Below are 16,338 nucleotides of genomic sequence, written 5' to 3'. Positions count from 1 at the left end.
AGGTTCTCAACGTGTGGTACATGTTTTAGAATAGGAGCGGAGGTAAAAAATTCCTTTAGTTTTTGGAAGGCATTCTGAGCTTCTGAAGTCAACTGTAATGGCTGATTTTGTTTGGTTAGTTTGGTCGAGGCAGGCGGAGGCGTAGTCAATAACAAGAAATGGTCAAGGCAGGCGGAGGCGTAGTCAATACCAGGCAATGGTCGAGGCAGGCGGCAAGCAGAGGCGTAGTCAATAACAGGCAATGATCAAGGCAGGCGGCAAGCAGAGGCGTAGCAATAACAGGCAATGGTCGAGGCAGGCAGCAAGCAGAGGTGTAGTCAATAAGAGGCACATATAACAGGAAATCAGGAACTGAGGCTTAATCTGGCACAAGGCTGGATCAACAAGCTGCTAAGAACAGATAGCACCAGACCTTGTGTCAGGACCCCTTATTATAGGTCAATCTGGCGCCAGATTTCAAATTAACATGCGCATGCGCCTTTTCGTCTATGAGTTCATGCGTACTTTCATCCTCCATAACACGCGCAGCAGCATGCGTTCCACGCTGTGCACGCACACCAGAGTCCCGACAACCAGGAAGTATAAGTTTGCAGCTATTCTCACGTGCATGAGAGAGAAAACGTTGTGGAATCTGGTGAGCCTGACAGTTACAGTATAACGGTACTCCAAACCTCCATCAAGATGATTAGGAACTCACTCACTTTATATTAATTATTAACTCCATGTTCAATATTTTAATAATTTATTACAAGTTCCATTTTATTATATCCTACTTAAACGCGTCAGCCCTAATTGTGTTTAAAGCTGGATTAAACTCTGTCTTTCAAATAATAGAAAAAAGTAACTCTGCATAGATTAAAATTTATATAAATCATTGCCCCCAATAAATAATGATTATACAGTCAGAAGAATGTACCGTACCTGTTTGAACCTGAACTTTTAATTTAGCTGTAGGGATAACAGTTGTGCCTGGATGAGTAAATCTGTGAATGCATGTGTTTGAACATTTGCATCTGAGAGTGCGAAGAGTTAATTGATTTTTGCTGTTTCTAGCCACACCCCCTTCAGCACCTCCCTTTCCCTAATAATTTATTTAATGTCCTAACTAGAGGCGATGTGCCTGGATATATGTATGTTTATTCTTATCATTGACCCCTGTGGCTAGGGTCCAATTCGGTGCACTCCCTCCTTCCCCTGTATGTTTGTCAGCATGCAGACAGCTTATGCTGGTGTATGCGCATGGTGCACATGGACACATAACGTTAGCTCCCTTGTGCGATTGGTAAGATGCACTGTCTTTCCCAGGAGAGGAAGTTAGGATGTGTGCTCCTAATCCATTGATAGGTTTGATGCAATGAATGTGTTTGCATGTCTGCACTATGCATGTTACAGGGCCAGAGTTAGGACACCTATGTTTACCTGGGTACTTCTACGCAGTATAGGTGACTAAGCATAAGAATGCATTCTTCTGTGAACTAAAACCCTGGCTTTTAATTTAGCTGTAGGGATAACAGTTGTGCCTGGATGAGTAAATCTGTGAATGCATGTGTTTGAACATTTGCATGTGAGAGTGTGAAGGGTTAATTGATTTTTGCTGTTTGAACCTGCAGTCCCTTATTTCGGAAGCGTAAAAAGAGGAAGTAGTTTTTTTATCGATCGTGATTTTTGGAAGCGATTTTGAAGAGATCGCAATTTTTGAAGTAATTTTTGGAGTGACTGATGTTTTTGGATCAATTTTTGGAGCGATTTGCGATTTGTGAAGCAATTTGTGAGCGGTTGATCAAGCTGGATGCTGACCCTGGATTATTCTAAAGAAAGGTATTTATCATGGTAACAAGCTTTGGACATAGGAAAAGGTGTTACAGGTACATAACATTTATTGTGAGGGCACTAAATGTTTTGTTTTGTTTTGTTTTTTATTCATTATGTATAACGTTCAATTCCAGCTTTAGAGTAACACTGATTTTTTTTTAGGTGACATTTTATTGATTTTAAGCATTTAACAACAACACCGGGGGACCAGTGTAACAAGCAATAAAACATAGACAGCCTTCCCAACAAGGTGAAATAAAAATAACAAAAGAAAACCGTGTACACAAAAAGTACTCTTTGTATCTGTCACGAAGGGAGGAGAGGAAAGGGGAGAATAGAGTACCATTGAATTTAAATACGTCCCCTAGTGGTGCTATTATTGCCCCCTCTCCTCCACACCGCCCCCCTTCAGCCTCAGTACTATGAATTGGGAAACAACTAGCTGGAAAATTATCTCCAGTATTCAGAAATCAGAAGTGGCTGTTTGTTTTGTAACAGGCAAGAAAATTCACAGGCTGTGGATGGAGGAAGCAGATGTTTCAGGGGTTCTCCATTTCATTATTGTTTAACCACCAGCACCCCTCACCCAGGCAAAAGAGATATTCCCACCTTTGTGTAAAATCTGTGCTGAGCGACACTGGCAATCACAATTTACCACAATAACAGTGACACTCCAACCAAACAAAGAGCTACTCCTCTCGTTCCAGCAATACCTTACAATAAACTCCGAAAAAAATGTGTAAGCTTTGAATAATGTGGAAAATATAATAATTACAGGTTTTGCCCAGTTAATAAACGAAAGAGGGACTGTAGGATGGTTCTTAACCTAAATCTCTCCTTTTTTTTGTTCTTTAAATCTGTAATGTTTGTTTGTTTGTTTTTAAAGTGATATACTTGTCAGTAGGGGGAGCCTCTGAATGATCCGGAGGTTTCCCCGATCTTCCGCTGCTGGATGGGACCCTCCTTATCGTCACAGCTGCGCTCCCCTCTCTGCAGGTGCCTGTAGGTTCGCACAGTAGCACGAAACCACTTGTGCAAAGAGGTAAAAAGGTGCACAAGCGACTTCATGCTATTGTCCAGGCCTTACTTTGATCCTGCACACAGTGCAGCATGGCTCATACATGGAGGCAAGCTCACCTGCACTGTGAAAGTGGGGTGGCTGATATACAGTGGCTTGCAAAAGTATTCGGCCCCCTTGAAGTTTTCCACATTTTGTCACATTACTGCCACAAACATGAATCATATTTATTGGAATTCCACGTGAAAGACCGATACAAAGATGTGTACACGTGAGAAGTGGAACGAAAATCATACATGATTCCAAACATTAAAAAAAAAAAAACATAAAACTGCAAAGTGGGATGTGCGTAATTATTCGGCCCCCTGAGTCAATACTTTGTAGAACCACCTTTTGCTGCAATTACAGCTGCCAGTCTTTTAGGGTATGTCTCTACCAGCTTTGCACATCTAGAGACTGAAATCCATGCCCATTCCTCTTTGTAAAACAGCTCCAGCTCAGTCAGATTAGATGGACAGTGTTTGTGAACAGCAGTTTTCAGATCTTGCTACAGATTCTCGATTGGATTTAGATCTGGACTTTGACTGGGCCATTCTAACACATGGATATGTTTTGTTGTAAACCATTCCATCGTTGCCCTGGCTTTATGTTTAGGGTCGTTGTCCTGCTGGAAGGTGAACCTCCGCCCCAGTCTCAGACCCATTCACACTTACAAAATACTAGCGCTTTTGCTAGCGTTTTGCTCTAGGCGTTTTTTGGCGATTAACGCCATTCACACTTGGGGCGATTTTCCGCGATCGCGATTAGCGCTTCTATAGCACTAAACGCGATTGCAGGGAAATCGCCTGAAAATGGTGCAGGATACAATTGGTTTTTGGGCGATTTGCGAAATCACCCAAGGTAGAACAGGCCCATAGGTTATTATTGCACTAGCGCTTTAAAAGCGCTAGCGTTTAAGCGCTTTGCCGAAATTGCCGGCAAAATGCTATAGTGTGAATGGGGCATCAAGTCTTTTGCAAACTCCAAGAGGTTTTCTTCCAAGATTGCCCTGTATTTGGCTCCATCCATCTTCCCATCATTCCCTGCCCCTGCTGAAGAGATCACCCCCAGACAGGCATGCTCGAATGTACCCAAATTCGATTCGAGTACATTCGAATTCGGGTCCGAGTCAAATTCGGATTTAGCCGCGATCACGCCCATCAAATTCTATTCGAATTCGAGTCGTGAACGGTAATTGAATTCGGGTAATATTCGTGATCACGAATTCTGATGGCCTTCAAGCAATTTTTTTTTTTAAAGGGAAATCACAATTAAATAGGTGTCATTAAAAAAAAAAAAATTTTTGATGGAAAACTTTTTTTCTGCATTTCTTGTTTATTCTTCTTCACCGTCTTCACCTTCTTCTTTTTCTTCTCTCCATCATTTTCTTCACCGTCTTCTTTTTCTGTTTTACCATCTTCTTTCTCGTCATCATCACCATCATCTTCATCATCTTCTTCTTCACTGGCACCTGGTTTTTCTTCTTCTTCTTCACCTGGTTCTTCTTCTGGTTCATCTTCACTTGGTTTTTCATCTTCTTCTTCACCTGGTTCTTCTTCTTCTTCTTTTTTTTTTTTTAACTCAATAGTTTTTTATTAAAGTTTTTTTTTCAAGACATTAGCGTACAGTAGCATTTGAAATGCAGATAAGATGCAGATATCATACATAGTAACATAGTAACAGGAAGTAATATAACATCAGAGAAACAATTTAACATTTTACATTTTACAAAGGGTTTAACAGTGTACAATTGCTAGTACATTGGTTACTAGTTATTGATTGTCCACTTATAGATACTAATGGAGTCTAAATGGCTGGTATGTTGGACCCTGTAATAAGGAGGAAAGCTTTTGGTGAGAAAATATCCTATATGGGACAGGCTATTTATTGCCTGTAGTCTATACATAATCGTTCAGAGATACACAAATTTCTTGACTGAACAATTATGCATTGATTTGTTAAGATAACAGAAGGTTGTCAGCAGGGGGGTGTGAACTTGGGGGGGGGGGGGGGAGGGACAGACAGACAGACCAGGAAGAGGGGCTATCATGTGTGTCTGAAGACAGTTGTACACATTTTGAAGCTATATTTGGGCTTGATATAATTGAGCCAACAGGAGAGTATCACTAGTCTTAATGCCCACATAGTACACAGTACACTAGGCCGTTCATCATCTATGTCAGGGGCCAGATTACTTCCACGTTGTAAGGGATTTTTCTTCCAGGACTTCTAGATCTCCTAATCTGCTGTTCCATTTGTAGATTAATCTCTACTTGTTGTTTGAGCTGAGAATTAGTTGGGAGGTCCGCCACTCCCCAGTTGCTCAGAATTAATGCTCTTGCTGAACATAAGATGTGGGAGACTATTAGTCTTTCTGGGTGTAGGATTTGGTCTAATCCCACATGGAGTTCAATTTGTTGTGTAGTGTTCTCATTGATAGAATTTCTTATGAAGATCCAAAAATCAGATAGTACTGGGCAGGTCCATAGGATATGTTTTAGAGTGCCTTGTTTTCCACAGCCACACCAACATAAACCTGAGGTTAAATCTGGCGAGGGATTTGTGAATTTTGCTATTTTTGCTGGTGTGTAATACCATTTTAAAAGAATTTTGTGAAATGTTTCACTGTGGTTGCTGCATGAGGAAAGTACATGGATCAGTTTAGATGCACAGGTGGCGTCTTTTAACCACTTGAGGACCCACCCTTCACCCCCCCTTAAGGACCAGCGCTGTTTGTTGTGATCTGTGCTGGGTGGGCTCTGCAGCCCCCAGCACAGATCAGGGTGCACGCAGAGCGATCAGATCGCCCCCCTTTCCCCCCCCCCTATGGGGATGATGTGCAGGGGGGGGTCTGATCGCTCCTGCGTGCAGGCATGTTGCGGGGGGGGGCACCTCAAAGCCCCCCTCCGCGGCGACATTCTCCCCCTCCCTCTCCTACCTCCCTTCCCTGAAGATCCGGGCTGCACAGGACGCTATCTGTCCTGTGCAGCCAGTGACAGGACGTCCCCTGTCACATGGCGGCGATCCCCGGCCGCTGATTGGCCGGGGATCGCCGATCTGCCTTACGGCGCTGCTGCGCAGCAGCGCCGTACAATGTAAACAAAGCGGATTATTTCCGCTTGTGTTTACATTTAGCCTGCGAGCCGCCATCGGCGGCCCGCAGGCTATTCACGGAGCCCCCCGCCGTGAATTGACAGGAAGCAGCCGCTCGCGCGAGCGGCTGCTTCCTGATTAATCAGCCTGCAGTCGCTGGTCCTGCAGCTGCCACTTTGCCGACGCACGGTATAAGCGTGCGGTCGGCAAGTGGTTAAAGTCAGAGCGCAATTCAAGTCTTCTGCCCAGGATCGTATATATTTATCAATCAGGGTCTGTTTTCCATTTAACAGTTCCTTGTACCAGAGAGATATCCCTCCCTTAAGGTTTAATTTAGAGAAGAGTTGTACCCATATATGTCTAGCTACTACAGGAATTTCTAAATTGCCTTTTATGAGTAAATGTTTTATGCGTAGGTATTGAAAGGTTTCTGTACTAGGTAACTGACATAAGTTCTGTAGTTCTTGAAAGGAATATATTTTGTTGTCGCTTGGATTAACTATATCAGATAAATATGAAATGCCCGCATTTTTCCAGATTTTGAGGTTTAAATTTGGTAGTATATCTGATACTGAGGTCAGAGGGAGCAGGATAGGTTTGAAGGGATCCTCTGTTTTGTAAGATTTAATAAGGTATAACCATGCTGATATAGTTGCTTGTACAGGCAGACTTGATTTTGTTTTCTGAATATTAATTAGTTGGAGTGTTAGCTGTGTAAGGGGCGGGGTAGTTGATATTGCGTTTTCTAGCTGGACCCATTTTTTAGGGCTGTCTTGTCTCCACCAGTCTTTGGAGGATTCAAGAATGCATGCATAGTAGTATGAGCGGACGCATGGAAGGCCCATCCCCCTTTGGGATTTCAGTATAGTAAGGTTATGGTAAGCTATCCTATGTTTTTTGTAACGCCAGATGTAATTTGAAATAATTTTCTGGATTTGGGTAAAGAATCTTTCCGGAAGTGGGATATGAATAGTCCTAAACAGGTATATTATTTTAGGTATGACTTTCATCTGAAATGCTGCTATTCGACCCAGCCAAGATAGTTCAAACCTGGACATCATTTCGAGTTCTTTTGTTAAGCTTTGAAGTAAGGGTGGAAAATTTGCTTCGTAAATGTCTTGGGTGTGGGCTGGGATGTTAATACCAAGGTAAGGTATCGAGGTTTTTGCCCAATGGAAGGGGAAATTAATGGTTATGAAATGTTTGGTGTTTGATGGGATATTTATTCCCAGTAATAGTGATTTTGCTGCATTGAGTTTATAGTAGGACACTTCAGAGTATTTATTTATTGTATCCAGTACATATTTTAGTGAGGTGGTAGGTTCCGTAATGGTTAATAGGACATCGTCCGCAAATAGTCCTAGTTTGTGCTCTATGCCTTTTATATTGAACCCTTGGATGTCCACGTTTGATCTGATAGATTCAGCTAATATTTCAATACAGAGAGTGAAAATTAACGGGGAAAGTGGGCACCCTTGCCTGGTGCCATTGGTAATGTAAAACTTTTTAGAATAAAATCCAGCAACATTTACCATTGCCGAGGGGGTTGAGTACAGTGACATGATAGCTGACAATATTGATCCAGAGAATCCAAATTTAAGAAGAGTCTCTTTCAGAAAGTCCCAGTGGACTCTGTCGAAGGCCTTCTCCGCATCCAAAGTTAGAAACACAGAAGGCCTTCGACAGAGCCCAGCATAGTGCAGGAGGTTCAACATTCTGCGAGTGCCGTCTGTGGCCTGTCTGCCCTTTGTGAACCCTACCTGATCCCAGTTTATTAACTGCGGCAGAATATTCAAGAGTCTGGAAGCAATCAGTTTGGCAAATACTTTCGTGTCCGTATTTAATAATGAGATGGGTCTGAAGTTGGAGGGTGTATCCGTGGCTTTTCCTGGTTTTGGAATCACCGATATTATTGCTTGAGTAAATTCTTTGGGCATATTACCTTTATCTATTATGGATGAAAAAAGAAGTGATAGTTTAGGGGCAAGTATTGGCCCAAAGATTTTATAATACTCGTTTATAAAACCGTCGGGTCCAGGTGCCTTGTTAGATTTGAGAGATTTAAGGGTTGTTTGTATTTCGCTAGTTAGGATAGGGGCATTGAGATCTGCCAATTGTTGGGCATTGAGAGTTGGGAGATGGAGGGCATTTAGAAATTGCTGAATTTTTCCTGACGAGGGTTGTGGGGTATTAGGGTCATCTTTTAAATTATACAGCGAGTTATAATAGTCGCTGAATGCGTTGGCAATCTCTCTAGGGTTATATAGTATTGATTTAGTTATTGGGTGGATTAGTTTAGATATTCTTGTTTTGGCCCTTTTATATCGAAACATTTTGCTAAATAGCTACCTGTTTTATTGCTATGATGGTAATGATTTAGTTTAAAGGACCTCAGCTGTCTTTCATAGTCAGCACATAGCAATAATCGTAGCTCGTGCCTCAATTGAAAGAGATCTTTTTCTAGTATAGGAGAGTAGTGTGTTTTTATCTGGGATTCTAGTATTCTTATTTTGTCAATAATAGAGTTGGTTAGTAATGATCTTTGTTTTTTTAGTCGGGATCCTAATTGTATATAGAATCCTCGGATATACGCTTTATGGGCGTTCCACATAGATTCCTCTCCAACCTCAGACCCCTCATTCAATTCAAAGAATTCTTTAATCCGCTCTTTAATATATTCGACATGTTCAGAGTTGTGGAGAAGTGAGGGATTTAATCTCCAAAGCGGGCGATCTGACCTCAGGGAGTTAGTATTGATTGAGAGCGAGATAGACGCGTGGTCCGACCAGGTTATAGGATTGATATGGGATGTCCGAGCTCTCTGAAGTGTGTTTTTATCATATCGATCCGTGAAAAGGATTTATGCACATGCGAAAAGAAGGTATAGTCAATTTCCGCAGCATGCATAGATCTCCGAGTCCACGGATCATATAAGTTTTCTTCCATCAGGAATTTTTGTATATTAATACTCTTTTTACGGCCTTTATGTGAGGTATCAATTTTAGGGTCTACACAGGCATTGAAATCCCCTCCAATTATTAATGTGCCTTTTCGGATGTTTTGTATTTTGGCGAGCACCAAGCGGAGGAAACTGCACTGGCCAGTGTTAGGGGCATAGAGATTGACTACTGTATAAGTTTCGTCATTAATAGTGCAGATTACTATAATATAGCGGCCTTGGGAATCTTTTTTGCAAGTGCTTACTTCCACTTTTAGTGAGGAGTGGAAAGCGATGAACACTCCTTTCTTTTTTTGGGGGGAGTTTGCAAAATAAGTAAGAGGGAAAGAGTTATGTGAGCATTTTGGTGCTTTTCCTTCCGCAAAATGAGACTCTTGGAACATAATGATATGGGCCTTGTGGTCAAGGGCCTCTTTCCATAAAAAATTCCTTTTTGGGGGGAGTTCAGGCCATGTGCATTAATAGATAGGAATTTCAGTTCCATTTTTAATCATTAGGTGGCAGAGTTGCAATGCTTTTGTATGTGTACCAGATATACTTAGGGCATAGTGAATAATAGTGTACCTCTTCCTGGGAGACCCAACCTTCCATAGCATTACTAACAAAGGAACATATAAACCTCATTTAAGAAGTTAACTTAACTTATAACTCTAAAATCCTTATAGTATAGTAAAATATTCAAATAATACAGTCCAACATAAACCAGAGTTTGTCTGGGGGCAAGAGCAAATATCTCTCTGGCTAAAGGGAGATAAGCTCAAGTATGGAGCAGGTAGTAAGTAGGTAAAGATGCCGAAGCTAGGTACTCCATAGCACTCATTTTCCTGAGGCTTTATGCCATTCGATTGGGATTTTTGCAGCTTTGGTTGGACCCCGCCAGGGAAGTGCAGCACCTGGCTGAATCAGTTTCCATATCTGTAATAAGCGTTCTCCATCTTCAGGGGAAGCTATGATGTGAGTTTTCCCATTCTTAGAGAGTATCAATTTAGCTGGGAATCCCCATTTATACAGGATTTGGTTGTCCCTCAGAATTTTAGTGACTGGAGCTAGAGATCTTCTCACCGCCAAGGTAGCTTGAGACAAATCAGAGAATAGCTGGATCTTTTCATAAGGCTCCGGAAGTTTGCCGTTAGCCCGGACAAATAGGAGTAGATCCTCTTTTGTTTGATAAAACTGAAAACAAATGATCACATCTCGAGGGATCGTGTCTGGTAAGTGTTTGGGCTTAGGCAAACGATGTGCTCTGGCAATCGAAAGTTCCACGTCCGAGACATGAGGCAGGGCAGCTTTAAGCATGTTATAGATGTATTTTTTAAGCTCAGCGGTTGTTACAGCCTCTTCTATACCTCTTAGTTTCAGGTTGCACCTTCTGTTTCGGTCCTCTAGGTCTATGGCCTTAGCTTTAAGCTATTGCAAGTCCTCAGTATGAGTGTCAAACATGTCCACCATCTTATTGTGCCCCTCCGTTAGGTCTGCTACTCTATCCTCAGTGTTAGCAAGTCTTTCCCCTATAGAATCCACAGAGGATTGCAGGTTGTTGGTAATCGCTTGGAAGTCAAGCAGGCGGGAGTTTTTCAATGATAAGAGCATTTCTTTGATTGCAGCCTGAGAGGCTGTCTGCTCAGTGGCTGGGAAGCTCTCAATGGTAAGGGAGGAAGCACTGCATTAGGCTGAAAGGCCTACCTTTTCCGCGTTGTCCGCAAGCCTCTGCCTCGATTTTAGCGGGCTTTGAGATGCCGGAGATGCTGTGCTGGGTGAGTTGTCCTCCAGGGAGTCTGTGGGCTCTGAGGTATCTCCCGTGTCTGCTGAGTCTAATTGCTTTCTGGTGGAGCCGCTGGAGCTGCGGGAGCCGGTGTCAGCGTGGCCGGCACCATCTTTGTCTGCCGCGCGTCTCATGCTGGCAAAGAAGTCGGGGAGTTTCTGGAGTTTGGTGCCTCCCATTTTCCGCTTTCTTGAGGCGTCTGTATCCATAGCGTCTTCCCCAGTGTCGTCCTCCCGGTTTTTGTAGGATGGCATTGCTTTGGGCCTCTTAGTTGTGCTAAGGAGAGCAGAGCTACTCACTCAAGCGTCCATACACTCCGCGCGCCGGACACGCCCCCCTCTTCTTCTTCTTCTTCATCATCATCATCTGGTTCTTCTTCATCATCATCATCTGGTTCTTCTTCTTCTTCAATCATCTGGTTCTTCTTCTTCATCATCATCATCTGGTTCTTCTTCACCTGGTTCTTCTTCTTCACCTGGTTCTTCTTCTTCTTCATCATCTGTTTCTTCTTCTTCACCTGGTTCTTCTTCTTCGTTTTCTTCATCTGATTATTCTTCTTCTTCACTTGGTTCTTCTTCTTTTTTCTTTACCTGGTTTTTCTTCTTCTTCACCAATTCTTCTTCTTCTTCACCACCACCATCTTTTTTTGTGTGTGTGTTCATATTCTTCCTCTTGTACCCAACAATGTTTTTTCCCTTACAGAACTCAACTGTTGTATATTTTTTTATTCAACAGCATAGCTAAATTTGTGGCGTAATAGCTAGTGGCGCATGGCAGCATCACAGACAGCAGGAGGTTAAATACAGCAGCAGCAGCAGGAGGAGGAGGAGTGACGTGTGGCAGCAGGCAATGTAACGGGCCATGGTACCTAGCGTTGGTACCATGGCTGTAAATAAACACCAACAGCAGGAGGTTCCAGACAGCAGTCGTGAAGCCCACATTGTGTCCAATACACAACTGGGACAGCACAGTTTTTAACCCAGACACCTCTGTTGTTTTTTTTACAAGAAAATATAGCTATTGTAGTGGCGTAATAGCTAGTGACGCATGGCAGCAGCACATCATTCTGTGGACCCTGGCAGTGGGAACACAGACAGCAGTAGGTTAAATACAGCAGCAGGAGGAGGAGGAGGAGTGATGTGTGGCAGCAGGCAATGTAACGGGCCATGGTACCTAGCGTTGGTAACACGGCTGTAAATAAACACCAACAGCAGGAGGTTCCGGACAGCAGTCATGAAGCCCACATTGTGTCCAATACACAACTGAGACAGCACAGTTTTCAACCCAGACACCTCAGAATTTTTTTTTTACACGAAAATATAGCTATTGTAGTGGCGTAATAGCTAGTGACGCATGGCAGCAGCACATAATTCTGTGGACCCTGGCGGTGGGAACACAGACAGCAGGAGGTTAAATACAGCAGCAGGAGGAGGAGGAGGAGTGACGTTTGGCAGCAGGCAAGGTAATGGGCCATGGTACCTAGTGTTGGTACCACAGCTGTAATAAAGACCAAGCAAACAGCAGGATGTTCCAGTCAGCAGTCGTGAAGCCCACATTGTGTCTAATACACAATTGGGAAAGCAAAGTTTTAAACCTAGACACCTCAGACTTTTTATTTTTTACAACAGTATATAGCTATTGTAGTGGCGTAATAGCTAGTGGCGCATAACTCTGTGGACACTGGCGGTGAGAACACAGACAGCAGGAGGTTAAATACAGCAGCAGGAGGAGGAGGAGTGACGTGTGGCAGCAGGCAATGTAACGGGCCATGGTACCTAGCGTTGGTACCACAGCACCTAAAGAAAAACCAGGCCAAATTAGCAGGGGACTGAAGGTTGATGTTGTCAAACAATAATTCCCAGGCACCTCATGTCCTCCTGTCGCCGACAACAGGGCCTTCAATCCAGGCCTGGTTAATCTTCAGGAATGTGAGTCTGTCCACGGACTCTGGGGACAGACAAGAGCGCTTCTCGGTGACCACGCCACCGGCCGCACTGAAGCACCTCTCGGACAGCACGCAGAAAGGGGGGCAAGACAGGACTTCCAGGGCCAGAACAATAAAAGATCTAGCATTCCGGATCAATAAAAATCAAAGAAAATGGGAAATCCAATCGGAATTTCAGTCAAATGAAAAAAAAGCTTTCGATTTTTTTTTGGGGAGATCCGATCGTTTTTATCGAATTGCTGTAAAATCTGATCATTTTATTGTATCGTGTGGCCACCTTAATGAGTACATGGCGTCTCAGCACCACTCAGTTCGACGAATGACGGCTCTACCTGCTGCCGTTGAACTCCGAGGTGGTGTTAAATACTATTCCCCCTCCTCCGTAATTCGGGGTCTGGCAGCCGCCGGAGCCTCGAATTACCGCTATGCAGGGTGCACATCATAGCAGTGCTGCTATGACAGCGTTCAGCTTTGGCACACGGCGCTCAGTGCCGCGCGATGAAAAGACCTGATTCCCAGCCTTTTAACCAAGGAATTATAATGTATCATGGCAATTACTAATAGCTGCTCACTTAATTTTATCTTGACAGATACACTTTAAGATGAAGAGCTCTCTGATGGAAGACGCCATTGCCATACTAGCTGTGGGGGAGAAGCTGCACTTCAGCTTCCCTGTGAAGTAGATGATTTCTATAGAACCGGAGCCGAACCCTCCACAAGGCAGCCTAGGCCAGTGGTTTGGGCTTAGCTGGCACCTCCTTTAATCTGTTTTACCACCTCACCATAAGAAAGGAGGAGGAGCCAATCCTGCTATCTTACTTAGGGTCACAGATAATCTTTATCCATCTCAATGTGCGACTGACATGGTTGTTAGGCTGAGTTCAACTCGCGGCTCACAGCAATGCCCGCACTCCCAGCGCTCAGTACCTCATCGGCAGGCATTTAAAAAGCGGGCAAAATGTGCACGGTGTCCAGTATTGCATACTACGGAGCGGGTTATTACGATGGAGTCTGCGTGGCAATGTCAATTCACCAAGTGAGGAATTGCTATGTGGCTAAAAATTCTTATAATTATTAGTATAATGCAACACACATTGGCCCATATTCAATTCACTTTTTTTCCTATGTTTTCTCCTGGGTGATATTTTCACATCTTATCAATGAAATGCCTTCTAAGCCACCAGCAAGCAAGTAAATACTCAGAATAATTTTGATAGTACTTACCCGTAAATATTTTTTCAATTGCTAAATGTCAAAAAGCAACTTTGAAGCAGGGAGCACACTAGGCAGAAACGCTGGCGCTGCCAAAAACGCAGCGAAAACGCACATAATGCAAGTTAATGGGCCACATGAAGAAATGCATATGCTTGTGTTCAGCAATGTGTGTTTTTAAAAACGCTGGTTTTGTTACATATTTTTCAAAAACGCACATAATGAAAGTCAATGGTGAGGCAGAGGTATTGCATTTTAGTGCGTTTGTATGCGTTTTGCATGCGTTTTTATATGCTTTAAAAAAAAATGTGATGATGTATATCCGCTACCTGTTGACTTCCTAGTGATTTGCCTAAAATACATATCAAGAACGCATACAAAACACATACGCGATTTCTATATGCGAACCGCAAACGCATTTAAACGCACGCAAAATGCAAGAAAAACACATGTGCGGAACAAAAACGCAAAAGCACTGAAAAAAGCATGCAAAACGCACTTAAAACGCACAATCGCATATGCAGTAAAACGCAGCCTTTCACGCACAGCCTAGTGTGTTCCCAGCCTAAACACAAAATGAAATATCTCCTAGGAGAAAACAGAAGAAAGAAGTGAATTGAATATGTACCATAGTGTTAACATAGCCGAAGGGTGGCCATATACATGGTTCAACTGAAATTATTTATTGGCATATTCTATCAGGTGTTCGATTCTGCCTGGAACCTACTGTATTCAGTTCCAATCAACTCAAGATCAGTAAACCTCCGATTTATGGTTCGAGAACCGTGTTCGCCAACCTACCGCAAAAGTTCGGTTCACGCAAACTTTTGCGAACCGCAATAGACTTCAATGGGGAGGCGAACTTTGAAAACTAGAAAAATTTATGCTGGCCAGAAAAGTAATGGAAAAGATGTTTCAAGGGGTCTAACACCTGGAGGGGGGCATGGTGGAGTGGGATACACACCAAAAATCCCAGGGAAAAATCCGGATTGGACGCAAAGTAGCGTTTTAAGGGCAGAAATCACATTGAATCCTAAACTGCAGGTCTAAAGTGCTTTAACCACTTGCCGACCGCGCACTCATACCGTGCGTCGGCAAAGTGGCAGCTGCAGGACCAGCGACGCAGTATTGCGTCGCCAGCTGCAGGCTGATTAATCAGGAAGCAGCCGCTCGGGCGAGCGGCTGCTTCCTGTCAATTCACGGCGGGGGGCTCCGTGAATAGCCTGCGGGCCGCCGATGGCGGCTCGCAGGCTAAATGTAAACACAAGCGGAAATAATCCGCTTTGTTTACATTTGTACGGCGCTGCTGCGCAGCAGCGCCATAAGGCAGATTGGCGATCTGCCGTAAGGCAGGCCGGGGATCGCCGCCATGTGACAGGGGACGTCCCGTCACTGGCTGCACAGGACGGATAGCGTCCTGTGCAGCCCTGATCTCCGGGGGGGGGGGGAGCAGGTAGGAGAGGGAGGGGGGAATTTCGCCGCGGAGGGGGGCTTTGAGCTGCCCCCCCCCCGCCAGCCACATGCAGGCATGAGAGATCGGACCCCCCCAGCACATCATCCCCCTAGTGGGGAAAAAAGGGGGGTGATCTGATCTCTCTGCCTGCTACATGATCTGTGCTGGGGGCTGCAGAGCCCACCCAGCACAGATCACTCAGCACAGCGCTGGTCCTTAAGGGGGGGTAAAGGGTGGGTCCTCAAGTGGTTAAAGAGAGACTCCGACCAAGAATTGAACTTTATCCCAATCAGTAGTGGATACCCCCTTTTACATGAGAAATCTATTCCTTTTCACAAACAGATCATCAGGGGGCGCTGTATGGCTGTTATTGTAGTGAAACCCCTCCCACAAAGAAATTCTGAGTACGTACTCTTGGCAGTTTCCTGTCTGTGAACCCTGTTGCATTGTGGGAAATAGCTGTTTACAGCTGTTTCCAACTGCCAAAACAGCAAGCAGCAGCGACATCACTTGCCAGCAGTAAAAATGTCACCATGTGATAAATGTCAAAATATAAATCAGGGATTTAAAATATTTTACAATGGGCAAACACTGACTAAATAATTTATACATAATTATTGTAAAAATGAAGCACTTTTTGTTCTTACATTATTTTCACTGGAGTTCCTCTTTAAAACATCTTGCATGTGTATACATCAATCAGGGAGTGCAATTAGAGTACTGCTTCACACTGACACACCAAACTCACTGTGTAACGCACAGCAAACAGCTGTTTGCGCAGTGACAGCCGTGCTGGACTGGTGCGCACCATGGCCAGAGTGCAGGCTGTGGCGGTTTTCAAGCCCATATGGTCGCCGGGCTGTGGTAGCTCAATGATAGAACAACAGTGACTGTCCAGCTGATCAAATTTGGTCCACAATGAAGCAACAACCTTATTATCTTTGGTGTGCCACCCCCGAGACACTCATATAGCCGGCGGTCATTGCGATACGCAAGCCCCTTCACCGCTGCAAGGTACTGATCACGAAGGGGAATGGGCACATGT

Source organism: Hyperolius riggenbachi, chromosome 11, assembly GCF_040937935.1.
Source record: "Hyperolius riggenbachi isolate aHypRig1 chromosome 11, aHypRig1.pri, whole genome shotgun sequence".
NCBI classification, from domain to species: Eukaryota; Metazoa; Chordata; class Amphibia; order Anura; family Hyperoliidae; genus Hyperolius; species Hyperolius riggenbachi.
Note: the sequence above shows the minus strand (reverse complement) of the source record.